This window comes from Cygnus atratus, chromosome 3 (genome assembly GCF_013377495.2).
Source record: "Cygnus atratus isolate AKBS03 ecotype Queensland, Australia chromosome 3, CAtr_DNAZoo_HiC_assembly, whole genome shotgun sequence".
Classification (NCBI taxonomy): Eukaryota; Metazoa; Chordata; class Aves; order Anseriformes; family Anatidae; genus Cygnus; species Cygnus atratus.
Genome location: NC_066364.1, coordinates 15,796,915 through 15,816,693, shown reverse-complemented (window position 1 = coordinate 15,816,693; position 19,779 = coordinate 15,796,915). Strand labels below are relative to the sequence as shown.

The 19,779-nt window shown below is 47.3% G+C and overlaps 1 protein-coding gene and 1 long non-coding RNA gene across 7 annotated transcripts in view; one reads left to right on the top strand and one right to left on the bottom strand.

Annotated features, from left to right (window-relative positions):
• HPCAL1 (hippocalcin like 1) overlaps positions 1 to 19,779 on the top strand; it is a 57,779-nt gene that overhangs the window by 16,497 nt on the left and 21,503 nt on the right. Inside the window, exon 1 of one of the 4 annotated variants that reach the window (XM_035542934.2) lies at positions 11,571 to 11,785. The exons of 2 other annotated variants lie outside the window; for them this stretch is intronic. The gene's annotated coding sequence lies outside the window, so the exon portion shown is untranslated. Of the gene's footprint in view, positions 1 to 11,570; positions 11,786 to 19,779 lie in introns of those variants that run through there. One more of the 4 variants, XM_035542931.2, reaches the window with a different exon arrangement.
• LOC118246122 (uncharacterized) lies at positions 612 to 11,405 on the bottom strand. 3 transcript variants are annotated; one of them, XR_007707975.1, is made up of 4 exons: positions 10,843 to 11,405; positions 10,084 to 10,266; positions 4,632 to 4,851; positions 612 to 1,776 (listed from the first exon to the last, which is right to left on the bottom strand). It is a non-coding gene; the product is annotated as an uncharacterized LOC118246122 (long non-coding RNA). The 3 variants fall into 3 exon arrangements; XR_007707976.1 differs by having other exon boundaries at positions 10,084 to 10,246; positions 10,843 to 11,404; XR_004778082.2 differs by having other exon boundaries at positions 10,084 to 11,400.

Genomic DNA, 19,779 nt, shown 5'->3' with positions numbered 1-19,779 from the left:
GCCAGGTAATTTCCAGCTGTCGGTTTAAATTGCACTTGCAATTGGATTTTCTTTTGTTGTTGTTTCAGGTAGCACTTAAATAGGTTGTAAGTAAAAAAAACTTGCTAATACTCTAAAATAGACTTACCAGAGTGAATGGTTTTTCTCCTGTGTAGTCCCTTTGGCAGTGCTCTCAAAGGCATGAAAGCCCTGTGGTCTTGGGGTGAAACTTGGACTTCTGCAAACAGAACGTGGAGGTGTTGGGTGTTTGTGCATCACGGTTTTGCTGCTTTGGTGGTCTGTGTTTGTCCTTGCCTTTTCAAGTTCAGAAAGGTCCTTTGTTCCGATTTGGGAATTTAAATGATCTGTAGCAATATTAAGGTAATTATACTGCGTGTCACAGTTTCTGCATGGGGTTTATGGTGGTGTTGGTTCCTGTTCAGTGTGTGGGAGAGATGGAGAGGCAGGACTGAAGGTAGGTTGGTGCTGAGCCTGCTGGGCAGTTTTCAAATGCAGTGTGCTATCTGTGGCACGGGGGTGGCTGCAGAGCGAGATGAGCCTCATGAAAAATACAAAAGTGCCTGAAGTAGCTTGGATTTCACCCATGCTGAGCGCTCTCGGAGGGCAGGGTGCCCACAGGAGCCACTCGGGTGGGTGTTGGGAGGCCCAAGGTGCACCCTCATCTTCAGCTGGGTGCTTGAGTGCGGTGGCCTCATCCAGGGTGGGGACAACACACGCTTCGGTGCTCTCCTGATGGGGTACTGCGGGCTCTGATGGAGCAAGCTACTTAGCTGTAGTGCTGCCTGTAAGCAGATAAGCAGCTCCGGGCACAGGGGCGCTGGCTGCCCTGGCCAGCAGAAACTGCACGTGATGGGAGATGTGCCCGAATTGGGGCCGCTGAGGGCAGGACGGCAGAATTGGCACCCTTGTGGCCCTGGCGGCTGTGCCAGGAGGCTGAAGGTGTGATGATGCAGTGAGAGTAGCTCTGGTCCTGGGTGGCAGCTGGGGTGGCAGTGTGGTGGTGCCACTGGGTGTCCTCTGCACGGGTGTCTTCTTCGCCAGTCAGGGCATGGACTTGGTGGCTAAAGCCACACGCTTTTCTATGGGGTGGCAGCAAAAGGGGAGCAGAGATGTGTGCAGGAGTGGGAGGATGGGTGTGGGATGGGGTGAGGCGCAGACAAAGCTGCCTGTTGCTTGCACGGGCATGGGTCCGAATCAGGGCTCCATGCTCTGGAGCAGCATCAGTATGTACTGCTGGGATGTCAGGACTTGAATCCTAAAGTAGGGAATTGAATTTTTTTGCAGCCAAAGATCTCTGCTATTGAACTTTGAGAAATATTTTATTTTTAAACTGGAAACGAGCTGAAACCTGTGCAAGCTTTGTTTCCAAGGGAAGGTGGCTCCCATCGAGCGGGAGATCTCATGAAGCATTGAGGGCTCATGGAGGTGCCTCAGGACCACCTATGGCTTGTCATGGAAATCAGTGAGTACTCTTGCAGTTGGTGCTCAGGGGGTTTTGGGAATACTCCCGCACATATAGGAGTGCAGGACCATGGGCACCTCCCCATGTCCTGGCTGGGCTGACCCCTCTCCTGTTGGCATGTGAGATCTCCCTCACCGAGACCTCCTCCATCACCAGGACCTCCTTCATCACTTGGACGTCCGCAATCTGGAGCACCAGGACGGTAGAGGAGGGAGCCTGCAGGGGTGATGAGGAAATTGTGGCTGTTTCCCACTTTCTCTGGGCATCCTCTGTGTTACAGCCTTGAAAAGCTCGCTGGTCTGAGGACTCAAATCCTGTTGGGGAGAGACCTTTCAGCAGCATTACCTTGTTCTCTTACCTTTCCCCAGTCTGATAAAACCCTCTGGGGGAGTCTGCAAGGTGTCTATTGTACATACCAATACGCTGCAGCAAGGAAAAAAAAAAGTGCAATGAACTGGAAAACCTGTCTTAAAAAAGCACAGAAGGGGAGCACAATAGCAAGTGAAGTACCTTGTATGCGTCTCTTATGTAACAAAGCAATTAAGAAGAATTTATTATGGTTTAAAACGTGTCACTAATCAAAGCTTACATTTTGCTCCTTTTCCTGTAACCAGCTTTAAAAACTGCTATTTGAGGCTTTCTTGTCTTCTACGTTTTTATTATAAAGTGGTTTTATTAGCATTTTCACTGCTGAGGCATTTCAGTGCTGTATTGCCTATTTGCTTACCGTACATGCTGTTTGCTCATTCAGGGGTATTTTAAAAAAACAGAATGAATGTGCAGCACTGCTGTTCATCTGCTTTTGCTTTTATGAATGAATCTTCTGTCTGAGTGCACACGGGCTTCATGGCTGCCCAGTTTGCGAGAAGTTCTGAAAATCAAACTTTTCAGTCAATTCCTTACAGCGATGGGGAAAATTTAAAAGCAGGCTTGCCTTTAAGAATGTGAGTCACTAGCCAGGATTTCAGAACTGGAAGATAGTGGGGTGCAGGGCTTGGGTTATCCTATAATAGCACTGTTTTCCCCGCCGTGTGCTGTGCCTCCTACGACCACCACCTGCCTTCTGCACTTTGTAGAAATGTTGCTATACAGCCAGGGAAAACGGGCGTCTCCAAAGGCAAGTATCTCATGTTGATTCACTACTATACAAATGTTCATCCTCTAATAGTGCGGGATTACGAAGCATTATCATCCTCAGATTGACTCAGGTAGTGCTATTTTTATTTAATCTGTATTACGGTATCATTGTGAATCTTTGGTCTTGCAGCATGGGGGTAATACGATTTACTATTTTTATAAAAAATCAACATGGCTGTACAAATCCTGCCCGTACCAAGAGCTGCAAAGATTAGTCATGAGCTCAGCACGTCTTTCTTTTTATTATTATGATTATTTCTTCCTTTACAGCGCATCGTTAAATTTTTAATTTTCCTGTGGCCTCAACCAAGTTGGCCAGGCTCGGAATAAAACACGAGGCTGTTCTGGCTCATGGCCCTTCCTGGGAAAGGCGTCGATTGCCAAGATGTGCAAGGAGCAATCGATGCAGACCTGCCCGAGTTGTTCTTTTTAGGGGGGAGGCGCCCTTTGCCGGGTGGCAGGAGCGGGTCTGTGGAGGCACGAGGCGCCTGGCGATGGGATTTTTGGCAACCGCGGCTCTGCACCGAGGGGGTGTGGTGGGTTTGGGGAGGCTGAGCGCTCGCAGGGCTGGCTGGCTAATTCCAGCAAGTGAGAGAGACCTCCCGTGGATGGCGGCACCCGCATCCCTCTGCCTTGCTGGGATCGGGCCCTGCCCCTCTCGGCAGAATGTGCCAAAATTCGGTGGCTCCTTCCCTCGCTCGCCTCCTGCTTGTCACCCAGCCGCGGCCCGTGGCCCTGATAAAGCAGATGTGAACGCGTGCCGTGCCGTTGAGGTTAGCCTGAGGGAGCTAATACAGGCAGCACGTCTGTCCGGCCGGGTTCCTGTGCCTCAGACGGACAGACGGACACCACCGCGGTGTCCCTGCCGCCCGAACCGCTGGTGCCTTAGGGCTGGCTTAGGAGAGCTGGCTTAGTTAGCAAGGATATGCACGCGTAGGTACGTGCAGGACTCCAGCCCATTAAAAAATCATAGACCCATCCAGGCTGGAAAAGACCTTCAGGATCATCGCTTCCAGCCATCAGCCTGACCTGCCGAGCCCCGTCACTAAACCTTGTCCCTTAGTGCCACGTTTTGCAAGCATTTCTATCTCCTTCAAGCCTTCGTCTGCAGTGAAGCAGATACACAGCAATGGGAAGTTTTACAGCGTTCTCTTTAGTTCTCAGGGGTACAGAAGTGCCTGTCCTTTCAGTAAGTACCTAATTGGTACCATACACAGAAAAAAAACAATAGTCAGGGTGGCTGCAGGGCTCCGCAGCTCACTGTGGGCAATGCAGCACGCCCGTTGTAAGGCGTGTCTAGCACTTGGAGGTTGTGAAGATGCTGTAGGTTTTCCAGCGGAGCATTTCTCACAAAGTCTTTCAGCCCTGTTCCTGCTAACAGCGATCTCTTTGACGCCGTTTAGGGTAGATGAACATAAACTGTCGATTTTGCCGTAAGAAAATAACGTGAATAATTTTGACTCGGGATGCATGCTGGGTTTGAGAACAGCGAGGCTCGAAGGCGGTGGGAAGTTTCTTAACACTAATTGAAAGGTTTTTTTGAAGTGAAGGCTGAAAACCCCATCCTATACAGAGAGGTTTCGATCTATCTAATGTATTTATCTCTTCAAAATGAACAACACCCACCCTGTTCCTTGTACCCCTTTCACCTTGAATGTGTATTTCAGCTGTACTTAAGTGTTTCAGTAGCAAAGTTAACCATTTAGCTAGCTAACCACACACAGACCCACGGGGCTCAGCATTTTGCTGCAGCTTCGTTGCTGCATTCCTGCTGCAGCCAGGGGCTTGGCCTCCATCGCTTTGCAAACCGTATGCTTTGGGCTTTTTTTTCTCCCTCTCTTAAACAACCACCGACTGGTGTGGGGTCAGGACATCTCTGCTCCCCTGCACGATGCCCTGGAGAAGCTCCAGCAGAGCGTTTGTCGGGTGCCAGCTGGTTGTGCCACGCTGCAGTCCGCCTGACTTTGTACGAGTGAAGTGGGACGGTGTTTCCTCCTCCCTCTAATTGCCTCTTAGCAATCAAAATACCGACCTATTTTTGCAAGTTTCCTGGCCGTGGTTATTTCAGCTGTAGGATTGCCGTGCCCTTTCCAAGGTGGGGCTCGAGGCGGACACTGGTGGGGTGCGAGTGCCAGGGAAAACAACGGCGCTTGCTGGCCCCTTGGCGGGATGTGGTTGCGGTCTGGGATGAAGCATCGGGGCAGAGAGCTGGAAGGGGGCCGGCCTGCAGGTCCAGGATGGTGCCTCTGATCCTGCAAAAGGGTTGGGATGTTCTCATTTCACACACACGCACAAAAAAGAATTTGGTCATTCTTGAATGTGCAGGGGGGAAATATGACTTGGCATTTTCTTGTGAAATGCCAGAAAATTCATTTAGGAAAAAAATGTCATTTTTTTGTCATTTGTTGGGGAAATTTCACATTAGGGATTTACCATCATTAGATTATTTCATGCCATGTCAGTACTAAGGCATGTATTAAGTGGTGTGCATCATGGTTCATTGTTTGTTAAGTACCATTACTGCCTGTACACCAGAATAGGTAATTATCTAGTTCTGATCACTTATACTTGAATTATTAAGGCAGTTTGTTCTGAAATCTCCTTCAAGGTTAAAATGCCTTCTCTCTGTATTATAATGAAGTATTTTAACTCCCTATCAAGGAGCACAATAGATATAGAAAAGCAAGAGCATGAAGATGGAAACCTCAGAATTCAAAACCTTGAACAGATTGTTTCCAGAATATCCTAGGGGACCTTCACTGAGCTTGTGTGTTTTCTAAGGATTTTGAGTCTGAGGAGAAGAGCTTTTTCTTTTTGTTCTGCTTGGGTTTGGGTTTTGGTTGTTTTTGTTCTAAGTTTGACCAGATGTGTTTGACAGACTCTGCTCCTCACTCCGACAGTCAGGTAAGAGGATTGAGTGGTCCCTGTTCTCCACTACAAAGATAGTGGGAGATGAATTTACCTGCAAAATGACAGTTGAATGGAGGACTGAGGGATGATAGCGTGTACAAAGGATGTTTCAAGGCAGGCAGGTACTAAACGCTGAATTTTGTAGAGTACCTCCAAAATGACTGCAGATTGTCCTCTTGAGTCAGCGTGCTTTTAAAGATCATAGGCAGGATCTCTAAGGGAAAGAGTTTGATTTTCCAGGCTGGCTGGCTCTTCACTTGTTTCCAGACAGCTACAAACTCTGTGGTTGCATTCCCCTCCAGCCAAATGCTTTCTCTGCACCCTACCCTAACAGGACAGTGGGCGTTATGTTCTCCATCCTTCCCAAACTCCCTCCCTAGCAAGAGAGTCATTCTATTTCTAGCTAAACAAAGGTAAATTTTGGTTTTATTTCTCACTGCCTCTCAAGCACCCTTCTCCCTGCAGCCTCCCGTGCTCTGCGAGGTGGTCGGGGTGGGGAAGGCTCTGCCTGGAGCCCCCAGCACCCCGTGGTGTGGTGGGAGCAGGGGAGCATCCTCCTCCACGGCAGCGCCCGTTCCTCCCTGCCCAGGCAGGATCCCGGGTTTATTATGCCTAAATGCAAGTGAAAACCTGCAAGAAGTGGTTTAATAATGGGAATGTCAGCAGACTCCTGAGTACAATGATGCTGCTAGATGCTTTCATAAATCTATGGTTTAGGGACAACAGTTATGATGCATGGCAGTGGGAGCATGTGAAACTGCAGTCATTAAACAAAAATGGGCTTTTAAACTAATGGCAGCTGCCTAAACAGTTTTGCAGTGAAACCAATTCCCCTAGGCTACCATTCTTCAAATTATACAGGTCCTGTTGACTTTTGAAAGCAGGAAAATATTTTGTTTTGGTGCTGTAGCAGTGCTTTTACGTTCATCCCAAAGGTCACGCTGCTGAGCTTTCGCTAGGTTTTAAGCTGGAGGTGTTAGGAAATGATGAATGTCAATATTTCTAGGTAATTCATTCATCATCGTTCCCCCACATTAAGCCACCTGCAATACCAAATATTCGCACCTGTTCTTGGCTGGGTTTTCAAGCCAGTGTGGGGGCAATTCTCTCCACCCGAACTCAGCTGCATTTAACCCAGTAGGTAGTTCAGTACGATGCCTCTACTACACAGAATTTTATCCAAATAACTCTATCAAAACCTCATTCCAGCTCCCACCGTTTCAAAATGGCACGCAATAAAGCCGAGTGTCGCCCTGCCTCCTTTGAAGCCGTCGTTCCAGCCTAGAGCCAGAGGTATTTAGGCTGCACATATTACCTTCTCCCTGGTGCCAGACAGGACCTGATGGGTGGCGCTCCCCATGCTCTGAAGCACGTTGGCCAGTCCCTTCCAGGGGCATTTCAAGAGCATCTGGTGGTTGCAGAAGGCCGACCCCTTATCAGCCATCCGCTTTCACAAGCTTCCCCTACCCAGGCTTGGTCTCTTCCTGAAAATAACGTGTTTTGGCTCTGTCTCCCTGTCCCTTTTGTTCTTCAGTTTGATCAGAACTCATATATATATACATATATATATATATATATATATTCTATTACAAGGAATAGAGGAGAAGACACAGTAACCCTGCCTGTGAAAGGATGACAAACAGCAGAATTTGGTTGTTTTGTGTCATCTCTCTTCATATCCTACACAGCTCAAGCCCAGTTGTCTCCATGTAAGCCTTGGGTTGGCCATGCTTGCTGAGCAACTCCAGATATTTTTACTTTTAAACATACATATAAATATTTACAAATATATATTTTTATATATATATATATATATATCTTGAAGCAAACAATTTCATTAGAAATACATGTGACTGAGACCAGCTGTGTTTCACGTGGAAGCTCTCTGTGTTGGGAGATGACCTTTTAGAGTGGGACATCATAACACTCCCTAGTTTTTCTAGGAGCCCTGCAGGACCAAGCAGAGGTTGGGAGGGACGGGCAGGAAGCACACTGGAGGTCTTCTGCTGCACCTGGACGTTGGGTGCAGCTTCCAGGCCCTGATGAGTTCGCTCCCAAATGTCACCTGTAGTCCCAGCTCCCCGTGGGTTTTGGTTGTCTTGTGAGGGCTGGGTAACATACTGCTTCCTCCCACCACATCTTTTTTTTGTTTGTTTCTGTAGTCTGCCCTAGCCAAAAATGTGTCTTCTGTGGGTAGCTCCTCGCGGAAGAGGAGAGCCAACTGCTCTGACTTAGGCGATCCTTTCTATGTCCCGTGAAATATGTTCGAGTCAGGGGAGAGGAGTGGAAGAAGAAAGGTTAGATTAACTGTAGCATGAACATTTGAACAGATGGCTGACCTTTATAACACCAAGAACCGTTCAATTTTAGAAATTTGCAGGCTGTTTAAAGTTTGACAGGCTCTTTGCAGCCATCGGAGTGCAGATAGGCGACACGATTTATTAGCCCATCACCAGGCTTTGTCACCTAATTTCCCTGCTGTTTGAACCGCTGAACTTTATGGGGAATAAGCAAAAGGGAGAGGTGGCTTTTTTTTTTTTTTTTTTTTTTTTTTTGTGTGTTGCAGGAGCATCAATGGCACCAAAGCCCTGGCTGCTGCGGGAGGAGGGATGCTGCTGGTCGGATGCTCCTGAGAGCTCAGCCCCAGCCCAGGCGAGGGGCAGGGAATGGTTAATTGTGGACAGGGAGGAGACAGCTGATCATCCTGCCCCAAATCACTTAACCGTCTTAAGGGTCTACCTTTGTCTGCCTGAGCGAGCCAACTAATCTTTCAGTGAGCTGCACAAGTGGGCTCTCAGCTATATAGGGTACCCGGAGAGAAGTGACACAAAACGAGCATTTCCTCCATCCCACCTCTCCCCAAAAAGCTGCACAGGATGTGCCTGATTAACAGTGAAAGAAAATCGACGTTTAGAGCAGATTATTTCAGGCTATGGTAGGTTTTCTGTGCTCTGGGGGCTTTTAGGTCAGGGTCGCATATCTTCTGAAAAATACGCGTGGCAGGCAAAACGGGGCGGGTGGCTTGATGCAGAAATTCATGGAGATATTTGTTGAGTCGAGAGGTATCGGACTGGATCAGCTGTTCTCAGCCTCACACTTCTTGTGAGATGCCAGCGAATTCCCAGGGGCTGCACGCTGGACAGCTGTTTGGCAATTCGGAAGAGCCCATACCTGCGTGATGTCCTTGGTGTCCTCCTGGAGAGCCGCTGGGATAAGTGATGCCAAGAGCCCTATTTAGGATTCGGTGGCATCACCAAGGGTGGAGGAATGACCGTGAGACGCTCAGAAATGGTTTGTAAGGTGTGCATGGCGTCAGCCCATCGAAAAGCAAAGAGAGGAAAGGATCTCTATCCATTCAGTGTGTATTTCTCTTCTGGCTTTTTACTACGATTGGCTTTCCTTAATTACTGCTAATGCTTCTGCAGGCTCAGCTGCCGCGGAGATGGGATGCGGCTCACCCAAAGTCAGGGTGAGGAGGCTTTTGTCAGGGCCACGCGGAGACAGGCCATCTGCAAGACGGATTTGTTTTCTTATTCATCTTCTCTAAATACAAATGTGACGCCGTGAGAATGTCTGTTCAGCCCTATTGCTTCACCCCACCAAAGTTGCCATTTTCTGACAAACTGTTAGAGAAAGTTATATTTGGCAAATGGCTGTTTACTCAACTCCTCTGCTGCTTGTCTGGGAGATGCAGATCCCTTTGCTTGCAAGTTCAGCTGTAGTTCAGTTCAGAGAATTCTGTAAACCCGTGTGGCTTTCTACCCTCTTTGCTTTTTTAGCATCATTTCTCTCATGATGAAGGAGCTGCAGTTACTGAGGAAGGCAAACACGGTACCTTCAGAGCCAGCAGCTGTCAGACCCCACAGCAGCCCCATGGTCAGGTTTCCTTCCTTTCCCCTAAGTGCTTAAGCTTTCAACACCCTTGGCACATCGCAGTTGTGATGAAGAGAGCCTAAAGGAGGGGTAAGATTTGCAGGGGTGAGTTTCTTCTGCCTTCAGCAAACCATGCGAGGCTCCACGCAGGAGCAGCGCCCCGCATCCCCCAGTGCTGCTGGCGTGGATGCTCAGCCACCAAGGGACTCTTCTCCGTAATTGCTTCCAGCAAGGTTGGTTTGCCAGGAACATTTGGGAGGGTTAGCTTTTATTTTTTTCTTTTTTAAGAAAAGTGATTTCCGTGGGCTTGGTGCCCTCTCTGAAGCGAACGTAGCTGTTTGGGACACAAGGTTTGGTTTTTCTTTTCTAAGTAAATTACTCCTTCATCACGGAGCACTGTGTAAAGCTGTTCAAATCGCAGGGGAAGAAGGAAGCGTCTCTCCATGACCAGGCTGTTGCAGGGTTTTCCTGAAGCTGCTAAACTTCAGGCTGCCCCTGGCACAGCGAGCTGAGTAACTATGTGCAAAGCTAAAGTGTTTTGCACATAGTTACTGCCATATAGCTAGAATTGGCTACCATAGCCTAGCAGTGGGTGTTTGTGGAAGAAGGTGGAGTGCCGGGACTGTAGTTATAAAGGGAAACACAATTACACAAGCAAAAGGGCAAACAGTTGTTCGTAATCTATAAAAATTGATACTCACTGCCCTCAGGTTTTCCTTTCTTGCCTTAAGGTTTCCTCATTAGAAGCAGTTTCTGTGAATACCATCCCGTGGAGAGATTTGCAGTGGCTGGGCCGGAGTTGTTGTCTGGGTAATCAATAAACTTTCAGCTGCGTGACATTTTTTTCCTTGAAGTTGGTCCTTTCTGCAGCAGAGATAACAAGTCTAAAACAGATGTAAAATGAAGAGCCAGATTCGACTTGAGTCACTATACGCTCTTGTAATTTTGCAATATTCCAAAACAATTACATTTATGTTAAGCGGGCAATGGATGATTAATCTGCTAGCAGACAGCCAGTGCAGTAGTGTCTTTGAAATAATTTTTGAGCCTCTTTCCTGCTGTTCTTTCCCTGCAAGAATGGTTTAAAGATAAGACGCTGACAGTGAAATAATTTGTGATTTGTAGCCTGGTTCTCTTCCAGTCTACTCCTTTTTTTTCGGCGTTGTGATTTTGTCTTGCACTGGAAACCATATAATGAAAGGGGTTTAAAGTATGCCCTGAGCCAGAAGAACATTCAATCTTGTATTTCATTTTAGACATATGCTTAAATTATCATGGGGTTGGCTGGATTTATTCATGCCGTGCCTAATCTGGGTCAAAAAAAAAGATGCTTTGAGAGCTTTTGTTGATCTGAGGTCACAAGTGCTCTTCATTGTTAGTTGGTGGCATCATGCAGAGCATGTGAAAATACTCACTGATCATCTTTTTACGGCCTGGAATAGCCCTCATAAGGGGAATACCTGCTTATGTCCTGGTTTTCCTTTCAGAAGGTCCCTGGTTGTGCCTGCATGGTGCAGGGGAAGAACTTCCCAGCGCTTGGTTAAGAGCGGTCCGATTCGCAGCCGAATTTAGGAAGATGACTAAACGCACTAAAATGCAATGATTTGTGAGAGAAAAGGCAAGAGAGAACCGTAAGGCTGCAGAGGAGGCTTCGGTTTGGTTTGTGATGCATTCTGGAAACTTGGCCATTTCTCACATTTTTGCAGCTACAAGTCATAGCGCTGCGCACTGCGTTGCCTCGGGACGGCTGGCACGGAAAAAACCTCCAGCATCTGTCCGCGCAGGGAACGTGCGTATGCGCTGGTTCTGGTTTTAATTGTCGTTTCGTCTGGGGAGATGTTCCTCGGAGTATTTCTGCAGGTTGGAGGTCAAGCTGTGGTTCATTCCTTTGAGCAGCAGTGACGTTCGGCCATGCGCTCGGTTGGAGGTGGCGAGCAGCGGCAGGGCTGGGCATGACACATGGAGTTACTCATAGCTTTTTACCCTTTCCTTAAGTTATTCTGGTTACAGTTGTTCCAGCAACACCCGTCTTTTTTTCCTGGTAAGCTGGACAATAATAGGGTTGCTGTGCTGACTTGCGTGGTGGGAATTCTCTTGTTGCTCAGGCTTTAACTCTCGCAGAGCTGCAGACACGAAGCTGGTGACTGCGTGCCTGGCTGAACACTGGCTTGGTGCAGCTACAAAGCAGGTCCCACCCCTGCTCCCTGAAGTGTGGTGGAGCTTGTTGAAAAGCAATTGGTGTCAGTCTGTGGAAGAACCATGTCTCCTTTCTGGGAATATCTTCTCCGTCCCTAAAAGCAGCCCCGTGCTCTGATGGTGACACGTGTGCTGGAGAGGGAGGTGGTTTAAAAACTGTTTCACCCTGCAGTTTTTGTTTTAATCCCAAGAAGAAACAGCTCTCAGGTAAACGGATCACCTTTTTCTTAATTTCATGCGGAGAAGAAGGAGTCCTGACGGTGCTTATAAATGATGTGTGTTGCTTCTGCTCGGGATGCTGCAGCTCGGGGATGAACTCCAGGCAGACAGCTGTGTGACATTAGGGCTGTTCAGAGCAATGCTTGTTTGCAGTCGTGGCATATTTGCTACCAAAGTTTGGTAGGTAAACACAAGCCGGACTGCCCCCACCCAGCAACAGCCGGGATTGTTTTGGTCCTGCTTGCAAGCCTGTCCCAAAAGGGATCGGATTATCGGTGGTCATAAATAAACACCCTCCCCTGCTCCAGCCCTCCAGGTGTGGAGCCTCCGTGCAGCTCCTGCCAAAGGAGATCAGGCAGGGTTGATGTGCTGAGGTCCCAAATGGGATGTGAAGGAGAGCACCGACAGCAGTCTTGACTGGGGGTGCTGAGTGATGAAGCCACAGGTGGCAATTATCTCATTTAATCTTATTTATAAGATGCTTTTCTCCATGCATCGTGAGACTCTTTCACCATCCTGTCATTTAGGTTTCCCTGCGAGGTGGTGGTGGTTAGCACGGTTAAAAATAGCAGCTTTCGAGAATCTGTGCTGATCGCAAAGTCCAGCCTCGTGCTGGTGCGGTGAGTGGACTTCCAGCCTGAAAAAAACAAGCCGGTCCCCTCTGGGGACCATTCTGGCCCTGTTGGGAGGCTGTTCACCTCCCTCTCTGATCAGAAACTGCCCCACTTTCAGTGTAACTTACAGGCAGTTCTAATAGGTTTGGGTTTTTTTTGGTCAGCGTTGTGGTTTGCTTGTTTTTTTCCCCATCTACTATTTGCCATCCTGATGCAGGTCCAGCAAAAACTCCTCTCCCTTCTTCTGCTTCCATTTTAAGAGGCACCAGCCTCGTTCTGCCGGACTGCCACTTTCCTTACTTGCTCTCTTTTATTTTTTTAATTTGTATCACTGAAGAACATTTTGGACTTTGCTCTTTATTTTTATTTGGGTGATCTAATTCAGCTCGACTTTGGCAATTTCTCTTTACCCCTTTGCTTCCTGACCTCCGCGACACAGCTGTCTCTGCTGAGCAGCCCTTTCATTCCACTCCTTGTAGGCACTCTGCTGAGTCCCAGTATCCCTTTTTGGGTGATTTTTTTTTTAGCCAGTCAGATTGGGAATCATTCCCAGGAAGTCACCCCCACTTTGCTTGGGGTTATAAGTACCAGCTGTTTCTGTTTGTTTGTTTTTTTACATCTTTGCCAAAAAGAGACACCACGCTTCTTAAAAGTTTGTCCTTGAGCGCTTCTGCCCGGTTGACTTCCATACCGAGTTCCTTTGATTCCTCAAAGCTTATGGAAAATTGAAAATGCTAATTTCTGTGTTACATTTCAGAGTATTCTTCTACTTAAACCATTGCTCCATGCTTGTGGTCATCTCCAGAGTTACTTTCTGTGAGTACTTTCAGTGTCTTAAGTTAACATCACCCTTTTCTGCTTCAGCAGCTGGAGGATTAAATCCGCTCTCTGCTGCTTCCAAGAATATCCATGGCCAGTTCTTAATATTAGGTTCTTCAGTTTAATGTTTTGGGCAGTTACAGTTCCCAGTAAGATGACCCCTGCTAGCATTTTTGTCTCACCAAACCTTGAGCTCTGTGGTGCGGTCCCACACAACGCTGCAGGGCTGCCCCGAAGCTGCCACCCCGCACCGATACCCCTCCTGCTCCAGGGTTTCTTGTCCTTCTAATATCTTCTTCTGCCTTCTGGCTTCTCCATTCCTGGCTCTTCCGCTGTATTGCCCTGGCTCCCAGTATTCGTGTGTTAACACTTGGTCTCCTTTCTTACTCATCATCTGTGAATTTCTGGCCGATTATCCACCATCCTGTCTGCCTGTCGCTGTCGATGTTAATACGTCCTTTGTTCTCTGAAGTTCAGATGACACTGTGTGCTTTTTTGTCCACATTTACCAATTCTCCTGTTTATTAAAACCAGATGTGGAAATTAACTGATTTTCCTGATTATCCTCTCTCTGGAGTTTTTTTTTTTTCCTTTAGTTTAAAACTCTCAGCTGTGCCTGCTGTGATCACAGGCGACCGTATCTCCTCCACTGAAAAACGTCTTTTTTTTCCATGAATGCCTTCTGGGCATTAAGAACATCCTAAAACTTCCTTTGCAGTATCTTGAACCATATGGATGACATTAACTTACAATGGCTCTTCCTTCCTTCTGTGCGGTCGAAAGAAGGCCCCTGGGGATGCTGCTCGGAGGCCAAGCCTGGTCTCCCCAGGCTTCCCCTGCAGCCTGGAGGGAGGTGGGCACCTCTGGGGAGCTTCTAAAACAGGCTCCTGCTCCGGATTGCCCTCCTGGTCTACTCCTCCCCACTGGCACAGAGAGCGTCCTCTTTCGAGCCAGATTTAGCCCCATTCTTCAGCCTGCGGCTGAGCTCTCCATCTGCACGCTGAGGGCAAGAGCACTTCATATTTTGCCAGAAGGCCGAAACTAATCCTCTCGGAGAATAAGGAGATCGAATACTCTAATAACAAGGACCGGATAAAGTGGTGAAAATAAACAAGAGAGCTGAGACCGGTGCGGTGGAGGAGCCAGGGGCACGAGATGGAAAAGGAGATGGAGGAGCAGCGTACGAGGGAGGAAAGTCAGCCCCCAGCACGTGAGCTGTGGCTTTGCAGTCCAAAGCAGCTGAAGGACTTCCTTGGTGCAAACCCATCTTGCAGCTTGTCGCCGAGCAGGAAGAATGGGTCCAGATTGCTGTGTCTACAGAGAGCGCTTGTTTTATTTCCCATTAAGAGGGTAGACACAAAATCAGATTTCCACTCTGCGTTGTCTTATATTTTTAGCCTGTGATTGGATTGCAAATGCACGCTGGATATTTACGTTTCTGGAAGCAGGCTCTGGTGCTGTTTTCTTAACCAGGATCCAAGTTAATTTGCTGAGCTTCCAGATGGAAGCCATTTGTTCCTCTATTACAAATTCACAGGAATGCTTAATTTAATCTAGATTTTCTAGCCGAGTAGTTTGCCTAATCTAACATTCAAGCATTTTCCTTACCTCTCATTCTGCTTTGTTTTCCCCTCCCCCTGCGCTGAATTACCACTCGTGCATAAATAAATAATAAATAATAAAGAAAATGGGTTTTGCAGAAGGAGCCACCAGTCTGTCATCTACCCTGACTGGAGCTCTTAGGGAGCAGATTGCCCTTCCATCTGCTCCAGAAAGTTTCCTGAGAAGAGGAATAGGCACAAGGTATAAATGGTGAAGCCTCTTAGCACTGTTTCACTTGGTTTGTTGAGGCTTCTTAAATTTTGCCAGGCTCTTTGCTTTAAGCTGTTCAGTGATCACCTTATTCTGGCCTAGTACATGTGCTGAATAAAGAAGTCCAGCTGCTGTTGCGGGTAGGTAAGGAGATTTTCAGGGGGAGGCTCATAATTTTCCTTGGCAACACTCAGCCTCCAGTGAATTGAGTGACTTTTGATTTTATTATAGTCATTTCTTTAATGAAATTTTAAACTACATGCCTCTTTTACAATCACTTCTGCCTGGGGTTTCTAAATATCCATGCAAACACTGTGTACATGATTTCAGTGTCGTGCAGTACATGCTGAAGAAGCAGATGCAGGGCAGACAGGTGAGGTTAGCTCATGAGCCGGCCCCTTTCTTCACTAATGCATTTTCCATAACAGTTAAGGCTGTGGTAGGAAAAAATGATGCGTCACGTCTTTGCTACTTCAGTTTCAGAATGAGTGTACCGAACCGGCTTGAGGTCAACTTAATTATTTCTTCTTCTGTGTTACAAATTCCCAGTGCTCCCAGTAGCCAGACCTCATCCCAGAAAAGCACGGAAGTGCTGCATGGAGGGACAGCATCCCTAAGCCTTGGAGACACAGCACGCTTGGAGCAACGGGCTTGCTGGAGAGCTCATCCTGAGCCAGCAGCATGCAGTACCCAATGTGTGGATGGGTATTTGCAGTCAACAGTGTGATAAGGTACCAGGAAACGTCTTTTTGATCTGCCCGTGTCCAATAGAAAGTATTGCTGCGGTCCTGTCCAGGAAGGCACCGCAGCTCAGCATCGGGAGCAGGGACGGTGGCTACATCTTGTAGGTGCTCTAAGGGTCAAGGCAAGACCTGGGTATGATTCTCAGCACCACCAGAAGCTGTGAAACACCACAGAGTCGAAGGCGGTGTGGTAGACATGATACAGAGTAAAAGATTATTTGTTTGGTTACCGGTACTCAGGTTAACAGGTAGTAACCCAAATGGGAGGATTTCTTTATTAGGAATACAAGTAATGTAAGAGAGGTTTAAATTCTTATCTTACACAGTTGTTTGGACAACATAATGACTCATTAGTGGGAGAATTGGTTTTGTTTGCTTAACAGGCAGCGAGATGACATAATGAACTAGAGTAGGGAAACAATCTAGTATTTTAAGTTACTTGAAATGATATAAAGGGTTCTATAATGCATATTTTTTTTTTGTTTTCCTTCTTGTTCTGCCATCATAGAAAAGGGTGACTAGAAAGGAGAAAGAAATAGCATTTGTATTAGAAATGGAACAATCTGTAACTTACCCGTGAGGTAAGCTTGTTACTTTGAAAGTTTTCTCCACCTGCAAACTCCCAGAGACCCTTTCAGGAGTTTCTCACAGTATTCTCCTGCCTTAGTGTGAATGGGACACCAAAAATGTGCGATCGTGCCCACGTGCATGAGTTGTGAAGATGCTGCTTCGGCGCTCGACAAGGCTGCCCTGCACAGGCAGAACTGGTTCAGGCTACCCAGCAAATCCTATTAAGTCAGTAGTGTCAATGCAGCGTATAAAACGTTGGTTCAGAGGGGCGTATTTATAGCTGCATTAAGAGTATTGTGTACACAGGGCTTCTCTTTCACTCCTAATCTGGGACCTTGGCAGATTTGCTATCCCCTTTACCTGTGCAGCAGTTCAGGTGTCAGACCTCCAGGAACACTGGTGTTTTATCTGGAAGTCCCGGTCATCCTTTAAAGCCACCTGAGGGCCATCATGGAGTAGGGACTCATGATTTTCTACCTGCCTCTTTGTCCAGCATCTCCTCCTCTCCTGGCTCACTCGCTCACCTCGTTCACTAGGTTCTTGTGGTGTGTAGTGTCCGCAGCCACTGCAGGTGAGGGGAGATGAAGAGATGGGATGTATTGAAATGATCTCATTAAACTTCTCCAGTGATGAGGGAGCTTTCTGAAACACGAAACACGGAACAGCCCATGTTGGAAGGGACCTTGAAAGATCATCAGGTCCAACCTTTTGTGAGAAAAGGGAACCTGGATGAAATTATTTAGTATCTTGTCCAATTGCATCTTGAGGACTTCCAGTGATGGGGATTCTACCACATCCCTGGGAAGGTTGTTTTGGGAGTAAGGTGTATGATTGTGTGTGTAGGATCGGGAGTTCAAAGGGATCAAATGTAGCAGAGCTGCAAAGACCTCCCTTGCAAGCATCTTCACACTTTTTTTAGTTCAGGCTTTGGCACTGTGTGAGTGAACTCATGGTATGTCAAAGAACTGTCACTAATGCTGTTTTAAAATATCACACTGTTGTTGGAGCACAAAGAGCAGAGACCAGCAAGAATGTGGACAGACGTCTCGTGCTCAAGTTGGGGACCCCCCAGCACTGCCAGCCCCCAGGATGCTGCCGCAAAGTGCAAACAAATGCGTTAATAAAGTGTGAGAGCTTTCTGCACACTTACTGCATTACCCTGAGCTACTTGATTACAGGGATTGTTTATTTTATGGCTTTTTTTATATTCTTATTGGGAGCCATTTGTCAGTCTGCATGGAAATCTGATTAGCTTAGAATTGCTAGCTCTCTGGTATATGTTGACCTATAAAGTGAAGGATGCAGCAATAAACACAGTCCATTAGGCTGCTGCTGGAGAAGTCTGTAGACTTTGTTGGAAGTTGGAAAGGACAGGGCTTGGTGCATGAATGCCAGAGCACTTGAATGCGTGGCCATTCAAGGGGCAGGGGGCATGGGGGCAGAGCAAATATGGCTCCCATTGCCCTAGATCAAATAATGTTATTTTTTTTAAGCAACCTGGTATATGTCTTTTTGACTGATCTTGGTACAGGATGCCTTGTTGCATTTCCAGAGGGTGTTGAATGGGCAGTGTGCAAAAGCTGATAAAATACTGACAAGGTGACTAAATGACACCTGCAGCCTTGCCGTGATATTTGTGTGAAATGTCTTCAGTACAGCTAAAGCCCAGGGCCATTCTAGACACTTTTTTTTTTCTTAATTACAATAAAATAACATTTTTAAATTAATAAATCAAAATAAATATTAAATTAAAATTAATTAATAAAATAAAACCCTGGGTATTACCACGGATTTGTTGGATTGGGCTGCGAAAAGATATTCGTGAGTTCAGCTCTGCTGCTTAAAATGCACAGAAATATTTTCCAGCTTTAACAGAAGATACTCTATGATTCCTGAACTATTAAAGATATATAAATGGCTTCAGTGAGTCTACGTTTTGTCCTAGTGTGGAGGACCATTGAATGGTTGGAGTGGCCTAAGTGTCTTAGATTCCACCTTCTTATATTCTTAAATAGGAATATAAGTTCATAATATTACTAAATAGAGGCATCCATTAATTTTATATTCATTGATATTCAGAATTCAACAAGTTACTGTTGTTGAGGTTCTGGAAGCAACACCTATGCGTCTGACAGCCGCTTGGTATACTTGAAGATGCCCTGTCCTTCCTAGAGCACTGGTACAATGACATAGCTACTGAATTTCTCTTGTCTTGGAGGTAAAAAAAAAAAAAACAAACAATAGACACAGACACAGACACAGATTTCTAGGTTGGAAGAGACCTCAAGATCATCGAGTCCAACCTCCGACCTAACACTAAGTACTCCACTAAACCATATCGCTAAGCTCTACATCTAAACGTCTTTTAAAGACCTCCAGGGATGGTGACTCCACCACCTCCCTGGGCAGCCCGTTCCAATGCTTAATAACCCTTTCGGTAAAGAAGTACTTCCTAACATCCAACCTAAAACTCCCCTGTCGCAACTTTCGCCCATTCCCCCTCGTCCTGTCACCAGGCATGTGGGAGAACAGACCAACCCCCACCTCACTACAGCCTCCTTTAAGGTAACTGTAGAGAGCGATAAGGTCTCCCCTGAGCCTCCTCTTCTCCAGGCTGAACAAGCCCAGCTCCCTCAGCCGCTCCTCGTAAGACTTGTTCTCCAGACCCCTCACCAGCTTGGTCGCCCTTCTCTGGACTCGCTCGAGCACGTCCATGTCCTTCCTGTAGCGAGGGGCCCAAAACTGAACACAGTACTCGAGGTGCGGCCTCACCAGAGCCGAGTGCAGGGGGACCATCACTTCCCCAGACCTGCTGGCCACACTGCTTCTTATACAGGCCAGGGTGCTGTTGGCCTTCTTGGCCACCTGAGCACACTGCTGGCTCATATTCAGCTGCCTATCAACCAGTACTCCCAGGTCCTTCTCGGCCAGGCAGCCTTCCAGCCACTCATCTCCCAGCCTGTAGCTCTGCTTGGGGTTGTTGCGCCCCAGGTGCAGGACCCGGCACTTGGCCTTGTTGAACTTCATACAGTTGACCTCAGCCCATCGCTCCAGCCTATCCAGATCCTCCTGCAGAGCCTTCCTGCCCTCGAGCAGATCGACACACGCACTTAGCTTGGTGTCATCTGCAAACTTACTGAGGGTGCACTGGACGCCCTCATCCAGATCATCGATAAAGATATTAAAGAGGACCGGCCCCAGTACCGAGCCCTGGGGGACACCACTTGTGACCAGAAAAAAAAATAGTGAGATACTAAAACCAAGGCAGACACCTTCTTGCAATTTTAAGTGACTCAGTTGTATGTTTCAAGTTCACTGTCATCCAAATGCTGTCTGACACATGCTGTCCAAGCAGCATGTGCCCACCAAGCAGTGAGTGTGTGTAGCTGGTGCTGCACATCAGGGCAAACTGTAGAGGAACCAG